General features: G+C 41.1%; 2 protein-coding genes across 2 annotated transcripts in view; both read left to right on the plus strand.

Moving 5' to 3' along the window:
* LOC136883237 (lysozyme) overlaps positions 1–15,738 on the plus strand; it is a gene marked incomplete at its 5' end in the record, with an annotated part of 464,330 nt that overhangs the window by 241,384 nt on the left and 207,208 nt on the right. The gene's annotated exons all lie outside the window — the stretch shown is intronic.
* Positions 1–15,738, plus strand: part of LOC136883212 (lysozyme) — a 35,251-nt gene that overhangs the window by 19,111 nt on the left and 402 nt on the right. The window lies entirely within an intron of this gene.

Here is a 15,738-nt window from a genome sequence, read left to right on the forward strand (position 1 = left end):
CGGGGATAAAAGTCAGGTTGTGAGTTTCACAAATAGGAAAAGTCCTCTCAGTTTTAATTACTGCGATGATGGGGTGAAAGTTCCCTTTGGAGATCATTGTAAATACCTAGGCATTAATATAAGGAAAGATCTTCATTGGGGTAATCACATAAATATGATTGTAAATAAAGGGTACAGATCTCTACACATGGTTATGCGAGTATTTAGGGGTTGTAGTACGGATGTAAAAGAGAGAGCATATTTGTCGCTGGTGAGACCCCAACTAGAGTATGGTTCCAGTGTATGGGACCCTTACCAGGATTACTTGATTCAGGAACTGGAAAACATCCAAGGAAAAGCAGCTCGATTTGTTCTGGGCGATTTCCGACAAAAGAGTAGCGTTACAAAAATGTTGCAAAGTTTGGGCTGGGAAGACTTGGGAGAAAGAAGACGAGCTGTTCGATTAAGTGGTATGTTCCGAGCTGTCTGTGGAGAGATGGCGTGGAAGGACATCAGTAGACGAATAAGTTTGGATGGTGTCTTTAAAAGTAGTAAAGATCACAATATGAAGATAAAGTTGGAATTCAAGAGGACAAATTGGGGCAAATATTCGTTCGCAGGAAAGGGAGTTAGTGATTGGAATAACTTACCAAGGGAGATGTTCAATAAATTTCCAATTTCTTTGCAATCATTTAAGAAAAGGCTAGGAAAACAACAGATAGGGAATGTGCCACCTGGGCGACTGCCCTAAATACAGATCAGTAGTGATTGATTGATTGATTGATTGATTGATTGATTGAGTGGACTGCAGCATTCTCTAAACTGGGTGTAGATTTCTATGCGAGGGTGTCGTATTTAAATACAAGGCTCAACACACTGTAAATTTTAGTATTAGGGCAGCTGAATTATTTATATATGAACATTCTGTATTTAAAATGGTAAGATAATAGTAATTGGACCGCTCAATATTCTGCAAGTCATAGTGTAAAATTTTGACATACTTCAGTTACGTGTGAATTTGTATATGACGGTGTTGTAATGTTAAGTTAATAGTAAGATCAACCTATAATATTGTAAGCCGTAGTGTTATGTACTGGAGTTGTGGGTGAATTTGTATATGATGATGCTGGATTTAAAATGTCACACTAGTAGTATTTCATGTAATATTTACTTTTCATGGAATTGCTTGTTGTACGTTTGTTGTTGGGTCATTGTGTTTTAAGTTTAATTTATTATCACACTACTGCACGTGATCATCACCGGAACATTTCCCAATACCGATGTATTTGTTAATAATAATAATAATAATAATAATAATAATAATAATAATAACGGCATATCGACTCCGGAGGGGCGTGGTGCTGGTCTTTTTCTAGTAGACCGCCTATTGGCGATCAGCATCTCTGTGATCATGAAGACGTCACAAACACCCAGCCCCCGAGCGAGATGAATTACCCAATTAAAGTTAAAATCCCTGGCCCGGCCGGGAATCGAACGCGGGGCGCCTTGCATCACAAGACCATGGAGCTGGACACTGACTATGCCATTCGTCTATAATTCCCAATTACTTAATTACGGCTACACAAATTACACTTAACTGTGTGCATTTGTTATGGTGTAGTAAGAAGCAGCGAACCTTAAGCCTGCTGTTTACGATGAAATATTTGTCAAATTCAAAACTTCACAAGTTTACTTGTCAAATCCCTTGCACTACTTGGCAAGTCTTGAAGAGTCTTCAAAAGTCTTCAAAGTAAATTAGAACATGTTCTAATCGATCAATGATTTACCAAGTCTTTGCGGAATTGACCAATGGAATTCGAGTATGTACAGTGCGCGCTGTGCCGCTAGGCATGCTGGGATTCCCGTAACGGGAATCAAAACAACAAAAATGGCTGTCTTCATGACCGAGGAATGTCCTGTATTAATTGCCAAGTATGACGCACATCCCTACCTATATTTGATGGAATCCGTAGAGTACCACAATGAAATGAATAAAACGGCAGCGTACGAGGAGATTGCAAGAGAAATATCTCAAGGAAGTGGACAGCTTCTTTTTTTTAATTATCGTACGGTAACCTATAACTAAACACTGTAGCAATGATCGATTTATGGCTATCTTCACCCCTTATTATGTAATTCTGAATGTGTTTTACTGTAATAAAATACGAATTTTCGTTGCACTATTATCGTTTTTATTCACTTAATGTGAGTAAATGCAATACGAGGTATAACATAACCTCTGCAACTAATACACTGTAAAATGATGTTGAAGACAACCACAATAATATTTTCCCCTTATAAATTATGGTTTGATGCGTGTTTCTGTTCTTTTTAAGAATGAATCTCACTGCTAGTCCAAGAAGCACAACTTCTGTTCGCCTTTCCTCCATGTTTAAATAAAATATTATCAAGTCTTGCCGAACATTTTGAAATCTTGTCAAACCTTCAGCAATACATGCGACAAGATTTAACAGCTTCATTGTTGATAAAAACCCGTATTGACTATAAAATCAAGTTGCGAATATTTAAGAATAACTTAAATATTATATTTAAACGGTCCGCCTATTCATTATATAAATAATTTATTAAATCTAGTACATGTTTCTTCCCCTACGGGACATCATCAGCTAGAACAAATCACACAATGTATTAGGTATAAAATTACATTACTAGATTGGTAAGGCAAATTAAAAACACTTGTATAGGCCTACACAAGCACATTTAAAATAAATGATTAGCAAACTTTGTTAAAGTTTCAAGTCATATAGTTAATAAAATTGATGTGAATTGTTCGTTAAAATTCTTGATGAAAAAAGAACAACATGGAAACTAACAGTTGTATTTGTAAAATCGTAACTTGAACATGGATGTGAATAAAAACATTAAAAAGAAATATTTCTAGATAAAATATACTTAAGATATTTGGTAGACATTCCTTCAACTATCATTTAAGAATGAACGCTTCAGCATTGCAAGTCAACACAGGGCCGAAGCAGTAAAGTTATTTGTAGAATTGAATGATGTTATGTTTGCTTGTTATTCGCCCCGATGCGCGGAGGACGACTCACCTGTGCTGAGATATATGTCTATCTTGTTTAAATATAATATTTAAATTATTCTTATATATTCGTTACTTGATTAAACCTTCAGCAATGTTGAACAGTCTTTTGACAAAATTTGCCAACATTTTTTGTGAAGTATTGAATTGAAACAGACATTAGGGAGTAACTCATCGACTTCCTTGCGTATCAGCATACGAAGTCATGGAAGTTGGTAGAGTGGTGGTGATGCTGATAATTATTGTTTTAAGAGGAAGTAAAGTTGGGCCACCCGCCTCTATTAATACTCACAGAGAGTAAAAAGGAAGAGGTTCAATCCTTCGAAAAATGAAGGTATTGCCAAAGAAAGTGAAGGGCTGCGAAGGGCGTGAAAATGAAAGGCTTCCTACGCTTCGGAAACCTAATACCTTCGAGATCAAAAGAGAGCAAGCGTTGGTCTTCCAAACCCCAAAGAGCAACAGCGTAACGTTAGGGCCTGTATTGTAGGTGAGCCCGGGCCTTTAAGGGGCCCCACACTAGCCTCATGTCACTCTGTACTGTAACGGTTCAAATCCCGTTACAAGATGATATCTGTATTTTTATTATTTTATTATTTTATCTGTGAGATTACTATTATTGTATTATCATTCTTATTCAATTCGATTATGCAATGCTTGTCGCTTGCATGATTGTAGTTAACTGTATGCATATATATGTGTGTGTAGATTAACATTAAAAACATGTACAGTGAGAATTGTTATATATCAGATGTTGGATGTGACATCGTTACATTGTGCAATACTGCTGGGATTTCTGTCAAGTCATCGCCACGTCATGGCTACGTCATCGTGCGTATTTAGCACTGAGCTCAGATACTCAGGCCGCCCCAGGGGTTTTCACCATTACATGCAACAGTTTAAGGCGGGTGGGTGTAGATCATTGTTATTTCTGGAGATTACGTAGGTGCGTCATCCCAACGTCTATATAAGGTGGCTGCATCTTGTAGCGTCAGTTATTATCCAATTGGAAGGAGAGGCGACAGTTGGTCGGAGTGTGAACGAGATGCGGAGACCGCAGTCGGTCAGTCAGTCTTTATTCTACTGGAAGGAGAGGCACAGTTGGCCATTAAGTGAACGAAGATGGAGTGGCCTCAGTCAGTCAACGGGAGTCAATAGTTAAACGAAAGATGAAGAGAGAAGAAGTGGACGGTGAACTGATGGAGTCATATAAGGACACACTTGCAAAGAAGTTATACAATACAGACTTACAAAAATGTCATGATATGGAGAAGAAGCAGTCATATGGATACATCACCAAATTAGGCGTGACACATCTACAGTAAACACCAGATTTAAGGAATACGTCGTAATTACACTCAAAGTGTTGAAGATACAGTCAAGTGAAACAGTGAGGGAAATATTTCGTATAAATTGTTAAATGTTCGGTCAAGAAGAATTCAAATTCAAGCCTAGTTTCTTTCAGTTGCAATGTCATAATTTCATATTCTCATCTGTTTTATCGCAACAAGACTTACTATTTTTTATATATAATTTAAAGAATATATTTTGTTTTGTCAAATGAATACATAGTATTATTTCAATGACAGTAAAATATCTTAACCTCAAAATTAATGGGGAAACCGAACGCCAATCTCCTTTTCCCAGTACTTATATGGTATGTTATTTGGTATGTTGGTATGTAAGCCCTAGAGATAGTCCAGATTCTCATTCTATTATTGCTGCACTGAGTGGTAGCTGGCGCCCTTCAAATAACGTATGTGTAAGTAAGCAGGTAAGAAGTAAGTGTGAGTACAAGGTTCGACGATTGTGTATTTTATTTAATGAATATTAATTTTCATAATTTTCATGTCAAATGCAGATTTTTCAGATTTTTCAATTTAAATCTAGATTTATCTGTTTCAAAAGATAGGCAGAGAGTTAGGAACTTTACAGTATGCAAACAGCCAGGGCGGTTTTGTAGAATCAGTCGAAATAGTTTGGAATAATTGCCACTAATGTATAATTGGCAGTTCAGTGGCTTAAACAACGGAGGCAATCAAATAAAATCGATTAAACGTTATTTTCGATTTATTTTTTAATCTTACAATAATCAATAATCCCTTTCTTCGCGTAATTTGACAATTTTTACCTGTTGTGATTACATTTATATTAAGGATTTATATTTTATTTGAGCGGGCCCAAATTTTTATTTTGGCATCACATTCGTTATGCCCCTGAACATCCTCGACGTGCCTTGGCCTACCAAGCGACCGCTGCTCAGCTTTAAGGCCTGCAGATTGCGAGGTGTCATGAGGTCAGCATAACAAATCCTCTCGGCGTTATTCTTGGTTTTCCTCAATTGTAATCACATAGGCTGAGTGGACCTCGAAGCAGTCCTCAAATAGAGGTAAAAGTCCCTGTCCTGGCCGGGGACAGAAGCCGGGACCTCCGAGTAAGAAGCAGGCGTGATACCCCTATACCACGGGGCCGGCAAGAGAGGTGCGATAGGAAAGATTTAAGTGGAGAGACTGGCATAAGTAAATGGAAACAATGCCAGGCTCGGTTAGTGGCCACTGGTTGCAACCCACGTTTCTAAGTTGAGAGTTCCTGACGCCCCGCTTAGTCGCCCTTTGTGACAGGTAGGGGATGCCGTCAATGCTCCACCCACAGGGAGAAGTAGGTAGAAATTTCACTAACGAGATCTCCCATTGCATGCATGTTACCATAGAACTGTCCGGCTCCATGGCTAAATGGTTGCCGAGTTCGATTCCCAGCCGGATCGAGGATTTTAACCTTAACTGGTTTCTTCCTCTGGTTGACGGGCTGGATGTTTGTGTCGTCTTCAACATTAGAATTCGTCTTAGGTCCGGCCCCATCTTCACAGGCGCGATTTCTATTCGAAAGACGCACACTAGGACTTTAAGGAAGCAATACACCATTATTGTTATAAATATCATTAGTCTGCCTCTGTGGTGTAGTGGTTAGTGTGATTAGCTGCCACCCCAGGAGGCCACGAAATTTGAAAAGTGGTACGAGGGCTGGAACGGGGTCCACTCATCCCCTGGAGGTCAACTTCATAGAGGGAGGGGGGAGGAACCGATTCCCACCTCGGCCATTCTCGAAGTGGTTTCCTGTGCTTTCCCCACTTCTTCTCCAGGTAAATACTGGTTTGATACCTAACTTAAGGCCACGGCCGATTCCTTCCCTCTTCATTGTCTATCCCTTCCAATCTTCCCATTCCCCACAAGGCCCGTGGTCAGCATAGCAGGTGAGGCCACCTGGGCGAGTACTGGTCCTCCTCTCTAGTTGTATCCCCGACCCAAAGTCTCACGCTCCCGGACACCGCCATGGAGGCGGTAGAGGTAGGATCCCTCGCTTAGTCCGAAGGAAAAACCAACCCTGGATCCGTTAGGGTCTTCTAGCTGCGACGTGACAATTTGAATGCTTCATCGCTTGCAGTTCCTTCTTCTTCTTCCTCCAATACTCGCTCATCTGCTCACTATGTCGCATTTTCATCTTCTCGGAACTTGTTTTCTTTTCCTCCCGACCTTTGCTCTCTTGCTACTTCTTCTCTTATATTATTTAGAAAACTTTCTTGACTTCATGAATGAAGGTCGTAGTTGACTTTTTGTTCCAAAGATATTTGAAGATTTGTTTTTTAACCTGTTTGTCATCCATGCTGTATAAATTTTCAAAAAATATCAATCACCTCTGCCGTATTGTTTCTGTTATGTTTTCTATGTTCCTGTATTTTTCATCATTACTGCTTGCTTTCCACAGTTGTGTAGCACATAGTGGACCGAGTATTTTCCGTATAATTTTTGTTTCCAGTACTTCAAATTTATTCAGCTTATAAATCAGTACTTGACATTCATTCGCGTATAGGCATTCCGGTTTGACTACTGTGTTGTAATGTTGTATTTTGAGGTTTTCAGATTATTATTATTATTATTATTATTATTATTATTATTATTATTATTATTATTATTATTATTATTATTATTATTATTATTATTGTACCGGGCGGTACACCTCCACTCCGCTAATTTAAAATGTGCGCCTGTGGAAACTCCTCTGCTGGAGGAAGTCTGAACTTTATTTACCCTATTAAGTTTCTAGTTTCTCAGAAGATGTCACCACCTGGAAATTTTTGAGTTTGTGAACTGTGTCATTTTCGACGTACTTTTGTTTTGCTTGAAGTAAGAAGTGTGAACTTTCTCTTCTAGAGGACACCACTGAAAAACTACAATAGTGCACCCTAGTGGGAAGAAAAATAACTGTTCTTTGGAGAAAATTTTATTTCAAAAGTTTGTTCTTTGTTAAATTTCTTTCTGTTATTGTTTAAGTTGGCTGTATACCCCTCTCTTTCCCCTTGTTTTACATTTGACCAATCCCAAATTTCTGTTATTAATTTCTGACCAATCATTGGTATCTTCCCCCAACTTGAATATGTTTCTATACCCTAGCCAATAAAAAGTTTGTGGGAGGGTGTTTTCTTTCCCCTAACACCTAGAACCTTCCGCGAGAGGATATAAACTGCTGATTTTTGGGTCTCCGGGCCACTTCTGTTCCATCTTTCAGTGTATTAAGTACATAGCAGGAGGCGGGAAGCGCCTCTTTCTCCGGCAGCGGTCAACTATAAGGTAATGGCCGATTAATATATTCTTTCTTTGCTAGCTCAGCAGTTTAACTCTCCTAAAATGTAAATGTAACTACTCTTTTCATCTATTCTCTTGGAAAGCTACATTCTGGGATAGAGAGTGCTAACCCTCTCGAGCTCCCACTCATATTGTTTTGAGGTGAACTTATTTTTCTCAACCTATTCTTCGTTAATGTAAAACAAATTGTTCTCTTCTTAAGTCACCTCTTTAGTATGGGATTAGCCCTTGTATTAACGGCCTAGCGCCAAGTAGGTCTTAATCTAGTGTATTAGGAGTGCAAGTTCGCCTCCTCTCAAATTGTTATTTTAGAGGTCATTTAATTAACATTCTTTTCGTTTAATAGACCTCAGTAGATTGGGCATTTTACCCCTGTGTTTATGTCCGTTGAGGACAGCTTGAAGGTGGAGTTTGGTGTGGCCTGGGAGAGGCTTAAATTTGAGAGCAAGTGGCTCTTTTGAAAATTGTATGTTGTATGCCTCGAGGAGGCTTTTCAGTGTAATTTGGAGCAAGGGCTCCTAGGTATGAATGGGGTTTTCTGCCCCTCTGTTAAAACTTGTGTTTGGGGTAAAACTGAGCTGATTGCCCAAGCATTGTGAACTCGGGGCGCGAAGCCCAAATTCTGTAAATATTGTAACTACCTTATTTTGACTTGCTATTCTGTACCTGCCATGCTTGTTACTTATTTATTTTGAAAAGAAAATATAACCGTATTAAATTTTAAATTTACTTTACAGGCACTATAATTTCGTAGCTTCAGATCCATTCACACCCGCACCTTCTTTCACCTCTACCTACCGCTAAAACACGGTAACAAGTGGTAGCAGAGCGTGGTTGAATGGGTCTCAATTTAGCCCCTTTTGACGGCTAAACATTGTTTGTTCCGAACTCTAACTATTTTCCCAGTTGCTGGAATTTTTTGAGTTTTTCAAAATTGTTCTGTCACCATGCCCGGCCCTCGCGATGTTCTCCATCTTAAGTATTTGCGCAAGGAGGAGTTGATCTATGAATTAACTATCAGAAATGTGCAATCTGGAGGCACGGTTGCAGTAGACACTAACAAGCTTAGAGAGTCCCTTGATTTGCCCATTTCCATCCCCAATTTGGGAGAGAAAGAAATTGATGACTCTCTTTCCACGATCGTCGAGAATATTACTGGGCTAGCTTCTGTAGTTAGTTTTTTTGATGAAAATGATCCGTCTCCTAATCAAATTAAGCGTGTGCAAGGCAGGCTATATCATTTTTCGAATAGGGTTAACGATCTGTTGTCTCTAAAACTGAATGACGTTCAGAGGAAGGAAGCTAGTACGCTCCTGGAAAATATTTCCGAATTATCTAGTAAGGTCACTCAATTGTTAACTGGGGAAGTTCCTCCCAAATCTGATCAACCCACCATAGTGAATGCAGGTAGTGAGGAAGCGCCTCCCAAGGGAGAACTTAATAGGATAACCGTTGCTGCTCAAACTATCCCTGCCCCATTGGACAACGAATCTGAACGTCGTGCATCTTTGAGTAACATCCGTTCTGACTTAACTTCCTTGCCATTGAAACCTTTACCTACTATGTCACCCGGGTTTAGCAGCTTGCCTCATCCATTGGCAATGTTGCTCAGAGGTATCTCTAAGTTTTCCGTTAATACCACCAGTGATGTAATTTCTTTTTTAAGATTTCTAGTTGAATTTCAGGATCATGCCCTTGTGTTTTCTCTTTCTCCATGTCAAATTTTGCAAATTATCTATCCGTATGCTATTGGTATTCTCTCAGATAAAATCGTAAGAGCCATTGCCGAGCAATCATCTATTGAGGATTTCCATGCCCATTTGCTAGCTAACTTCATCCCGGCTAGGGCCTGGTCCTCCCTTATTCAGAAGTACTATTACCGTGTACAACGCTTGGATGAAAACTTGGCTGATTTCATACAGGACATTAAGTTTTATACTAGGGTGTTTGCTCTTCATTTCCCTGAGGATCAGATTGTACAAGCTATTGTGGAAGGGATTTCACCACCCTACAGGTCATATTTGTGTTTCGCGGCGTGCCCGCAAACTTTCTCTGAACTTGAAGCGTTGGCCGTCTCAGCGGAAGGAGTTAGATACGCCGATTCTTTGCGTGTCGCGAAAGAACCCCCGCTTTCCTTTAGTAATACTCGGCCTCCACCTCGCCGACCAGTCAATCCCCGTAAATGTTATGCTTGCGGGTCGTCTGACCATCTGCGCAACAAGTGTCCACTGATCAAGTCAAGTGGGACAAGGAATGGAGCCGGGTCATCACAAGGCTGTTTTAAGTGTGGGGCCTTCTCACATATCGCCAAGAATTGCCCAAACTCAAATAGCACCCCCTCCTGCTCAACTTCTGGTGCAAATTCCACCTATGCCAATACTAAAAAGTGACTAGTGGCTTCGGCTGAGTCGACTAATCCATCTTCCCGAGACTCAGCCCCTAGTAAACAGGTTGTAAATGCAGAGAACGATCAGCCTTCAAATTCATCTTTTGAATGCCCTAAAGAATGTCTTAGGATTGCGGCGGATACCCCCGCACCTGTTCCTTTTCTTAAGATTGAGTTAAATAACGAGCCTATAACAGCTCTCTTAGATTCAGGCAGTGTTTGTTCGATTATGTCGGCTGAATGGTATTCTAAATTGAAAACGGTTTGTAAACTTCCTGACTATGTCTCTTCTCCTGTTCAATACGTATCGGCTAACTCATCTCCATTAGAAATTCTAGGTTCCTTACTGGTCAAAATTCGTATTTTTAAGTTTACCTGGAAAGTTAAATTGTTTGTGGCCAAGCAATTGTCTTGCCCCATTATGTTGGGAGCTGACTTTATTTCTCACACTGGTCTTGTGCTCGATCTCCAGTCTAGGTCGTGCACATTCAAATTTGCTTCTAATTGTAAAATCCCACTATTAAAGTGTAATTCTGTGTCATGTTCTTCTATTTCGCCTACCCAGGATGAGATGTTGTTAGACCTTAGACACCTACCTGAGGAGCAGGCTGATAGTATTCGCAAACTGTGTCTGTCGTTTCCCGAAGTGTTCTCTGATACTCTTGGTGTTACTGACCTTATTGAATACAAAATTGAGGTCACGGATTCGATTCCTGTCCGTTTTCCACCTTATAGGCTATCTCCACCTAAAATGAAGGCTCTGAAAGAAATTATCGATCAGATGTTGAAGGATGGTATTATTAGGCCCTCTAAGTCGGCGTATTCATCGCCTATTTTTCTAGTCCCGAAACCCCAAGGAGGCTTCAGGCCTGTCATTGATTACAGGGCTCTCAATCGGAAGGTGGTGTTGCAATCTGTGCCCCTTCCTGACCTACATTCTTGTTTTTCATGGCTTCGTAAGGCCAAGTTCTTCACCATCTTGGACTTGAATCAGGCCTATAATCAAATTCCCCTTGCCGAAGAGTCTAAACACCTTACAGCGTTTGCCACGGACTGGAATTTATATGAATACAACCGCGTACCTTTCGGGCTCCCCACGGGGGCAGCTGTGCTCACTAGGCTACTAGATAGGGTCTTCTCCGACATCAAATTCGAGTACTTATATCACTACTTAGATGATGTCGTCGTATTTTCAGAGACTTTTGAAGAACATCTAGATCATCTGCGAGAAGTTCTCGATCGCCTTCGTAAGGCTGGGTTAACTGTTAAGTTGTCCAAGGTTGCCTTTGCTAAGCCCTCTATGTCATTCCTAGGGCATATTGTTTCACCCGATGGTGTAGCAGTCGATCATTCTAGAACACAGGCCATCCGTGATTTTAAACCTCACAAGGACATTAAAGGTATCGCCAGGTTCATTGGTATGGTGAATTTCTTCAGGAAGTTTATTCCTAACTTCGCTAATAGAGCGGCGCCCTTAAACCTTCTTCGTAGGAAAGGCATCAAATTCGAGTGGGGACCTTCTCAACAAGCCGCTTTTGAAGACCTTAAATTAGCACTTTGTAATGCCCCTGTACTTGCTATGCCTGATTTCTCGAAGAAATTCATTGTCCAAACCGACGCATCGTCGTCGGCGGTAGCTGCAGTCCTTCTCCAAGAGACTGAACTAGGGAGGCGCCCCATCGCCTATGCATCTAGGACTCTCTCGGCTCAAGAAGCAAAGTACTCCATATATGAGCTTGAAGGTTTGGCAGTCTTATTCGCCTTAGAAAATTTCCGTCTCTATCTGGAACACGTCAAATTCGACCTGGAGACAGATAATCAAGCCTTAAGCTGGGTCTTAGGTAGACCGCGTCGTACTGGTCGTATAGCCCGTTGGGCCATTCGTATTTCTGCCTTCCAATTTGATGTTAGACATATCAGAGGTATCGAAAATGTTGTTGCTGATGGACTCAGCCGTATGTTTTCTAACGACGTCGAGACCCACGAACCGGTCGACAGTTCATCACCTTCCGAGTCCATACTATCTGAGGTTAATGCCATCCTAACAGATGCTCCCATGCTTTTTAGGGATATCGAGAAATACCAACGTGAAGATCCGACGCTGGCTCCGATAATGGAAACCCTTTCTTCTGGGGAACATGTTGTCCCTTATGTTCTGAGGAATGGGGTTCTATGTTGCCCTTCGAGGCATGATAAGATGATGAAAGTTGTTGTTCCAGCTGTTGTTGTACCTATGATCTTCAAGTATTATCATGAGACCCCATTAGGAGGGCATCTTGGTATCTTTAAAACTCGTGAAAAAATTCGTGATATGTTCATCTGGAAAGGTATGGACGGTGAAATCCGTGAACTAGTAAAGGCTTGTAAATCCTGTTTGCTTAGTAAACCGACCATGTCCACCAAGGTAGGCCTCTTGTCTTCTCAGCAAGCGTCGCGCCCCATGGAACGCCTGTATATTGATTATGTAGGACCCTTCCCCCAGTCAAAGGGTAATGCCAACAAGTTCATCTTTGTGTGTGTAGATGGTTTTATCAGATTTTCTTGGTTATTTCCGACTAAGCTGGCTACCGCTCAGTCCACCATTACTTGCTTAAATTCTATTTTTGCTTCTTTTGGTCCGTGCCAATATATGGTATCTGATAATGCTAAGGCTTTTACATCTAATTTATTTCGTAAATTCTGTTTTGACTTGTCCATCTCTCATGTAACTACTTCGGCTTATTACCCTCAACCATCTCTGGCTGAACGGTTTAACCGTAATCTCAGGTCCGCACTTATTGCCTATCATCATGAAGATCCTTCCAGGTGGGACACGTCCCTGCATTGGATAGCTTTTGCTTTGAATTCGGCGGTTCATGAATCACTTAAATTTACTCCAGCCTCTTTGATGTTCAAGTTTGTTCCCAACACGCCGCTCTCTAACCTCTGGTCTCTGAGTGACATTCTACCCGAGACAATAGATCCGGACAACATTAAAGATCTTTGGAAGAAGGCTAAAGCCAATCTTAAAGTGTCTCATGAAAAGGTTAGGGAAAGGTATGATCGTGGACGGAGACCCACCCCTTTGAAGGTAGGTGACCAGGTTATGGTCAAGAATTTTGTTCCCGCGGGCAAGCTTGCCCCCAGATTTCATGGGCCATGCATCATTCTCGATTTTCTTACTCCGGTTACATTGTTAGTAAGCAATCCAGCCACCGAGAGGATATCTAGGGTTCACCTGTCCCAGGTGAAACCGGTGTAAATTTGTTTCAACTTGCTTCATATAATTTGATAGGAATATGATGGTTATATTTTTTTTTTTTTTTGAGTTCCACTCTTAAGGCATTCTGCTCCTTCTATTTTATTTTATATGTAAGCATTTCTTGTAAACCTCCCCCGATTGTTAAACTGCCATCCTGTCCTTGTCACGGCCATTACCACGCTCCCGTCTTCTGCTCCACTACACACAGTGGCTGGCTTAGATGAAATGCCATGGATATCTGCACGCCGCTGGCCCCTCAATCTCTCTACATGCCTGTGCCCTCAAAAGAAAAATGATGGTCCAACACAATTCTGCCGCCTAGCTTTAATGTTTCAGTGCCCCCGCAGCCGCGCGGCGCTGTGCCGCGGCTGGGTTCGAGGACGGGCCCCCTCGGCCCCAGCGAGGACGACATGTGCACGGCGAGCCGGAGCTCTCCTCCCGGCTAAGGCTGATGTGCGGCGCACGACCTGCTACTTGCCCGCAGCCTGTATATGTTCACCGCGGGTGCGGCGTGCTTCAACACCTCTGCTCCCCTCATAGTGCGGGCGAGCGGTATCTCAGGGTACTTGAGGGGTCCGAGCGGCTTCCTTTGGACGCAAGCTGTAACGGCCGGTCTGGCCATCCAACTTAGCCTACATCAACTACATAGACATTCCTGTTCAACCTTAATACCGTTTCATGGGAATTCAACAGCAATATTTGGTGGACATTGCAAAATTTTTCTTCACTTTTAAGTATTAAAAGTTTATCCTCAGAATTCAACTACTACAAACAGAAAGACTTTACTTCACTTGCAACAACAAAATTTTGAAACTGAAACAAACCAAATTAAGAAAATCTCATAAATGCTTCTGCAATCTATCTTCATATTCACATCATAACTTGGAACTTGTTTCAAACTGACTTCATGTGTCATCCCTCGAGGAACTTTTGGGGGGGGAGGTCTGTACCGGGCGGTACACCTCCACTCCGCTAATTTAAAATGTGCGCCTGTGGAAACTCCTCTGCTGGAGGAAGTCTGAACTTTATTTACCCTATTAATTTTCTAGTTTCTCAGAAGATGTCACCACCTGGAAATTTTTGAGTTTGTGAACTGTGTCATTTTCGACGTACTTTTGTTTTGCTTGAAGTAAGAAGTGTGAACTTTCTCTTCTAGAGGACACCACTGAAAAACTACAATAGTGCACCCTAGTGGGAAGAAAAATAACTGTTCTTTGGAGAAAATTTTATTTCAAAAGTTTGTTCTTTGTTAAATTTCTTTCTGTTATTGTTTAAGTTGGCTGTATACCCCTCTCTTTCCCCTTGTTTTGCATTTGACCAATCCCGAATTTCTGTTATTAATTTCTGACCAATCATTGGTATCTTCCCCCAACTTGAATATGTTTCTATACCCTAGCCAATAAAAAGTTTGTGGGAGGGTGTTTTCTTTCCCCTAACACCTAGAACCTTCCGCGAGAGGATATAAACTGCTGATTTTTGGGTCTCCGGGCCACTTCTGTTCCATCTTTCAGTGTATTAAGTACATAGCAGGAGGCGGGAAGCGCCTCTTTCTCCGGCAGCGGTCAACTATAAGGTAATGGCCGATTAATATATTCTTTCTTTGCTAGCTCAGCAGTTTAACTCTCGGGGCGGGTGCGAAGCGTTCCACCATGTAACCTTTTCCTAAAATGTAAATGTAACTACTCTTTTCATCTATTCTCTCGGAAAGCTACATTCTGGGATAGAGAGTGCTAACCCTCTCGAGCTCCCACTCATATTGTTTTGAGGTGAACTTTTCTCAACCTATTCTTCGTTAATGTAAAACAAATTGTTCTCTTCTTAAGTCACCTCTTTAGTATGGGATTAGCCCTTGTATTAACGGCCTAGCGCCAAGTAGGTCTTAATCTAGTGTATTAGGAGTGCAAGTTCGCCTCCTCTCAAATTGTTATTTTAGAGGTCATTTAATTAACATTCTTTTCGTTTAATAGACCTCAGTAGATTGGGTATTTTACCCCTGTGTTTATGTCCGTTGAGGACAGCTTGAAGGTGGAGTTTGGTGTGGCCTGGGAGAGGCTTAAATTTGAGAGCGAGTGGCTCTTTTGAAAATTGTATGTTGTATGCCTCGAGGAGGCTTTTCAGTGTAATTTGGAGCAAGGGCTCCTAGGTATGAATGGGGTTTTCTGCCCCTCTGTTAAAACTTGTGTTTGGGGTAAAACTGAGCTGATTGCCCAAGCATTGTGAACTCGGGGCGCGAAGCCCAAATTCTGTAAATATTGTAACTACCTTATTTTGACTTGCTATTCTGTACCTGCCATGCTTGTTACTTATTTATTTTGAAAAGAAAATATAACCGTATTAAATTTTAAATTTACTTTACAGGCACTATAATTTCGTAGCTTCAGATCCATTCACACCCGCACCTTCTTTCACCTCTACCTACCGCTAAAACACGGTAACA

The sequence above is a fragment of the Anabrus simplex genome, chromosome 1 (assembly GCF_040414725.1).
Source record: "Anabrus simplex isolate iqAnaSimp1 chromosome 1, ASM4041472v1, whole genome shotgun sequence".
In the NCBI taxonomy this organism is placed as follows: domain Eukaryota; kingdom Metazoa; phylum Arthropoda; class Insecta; order Orthoptera; family Tettigoniidae; genus Anabrus; species Anabrus simplex.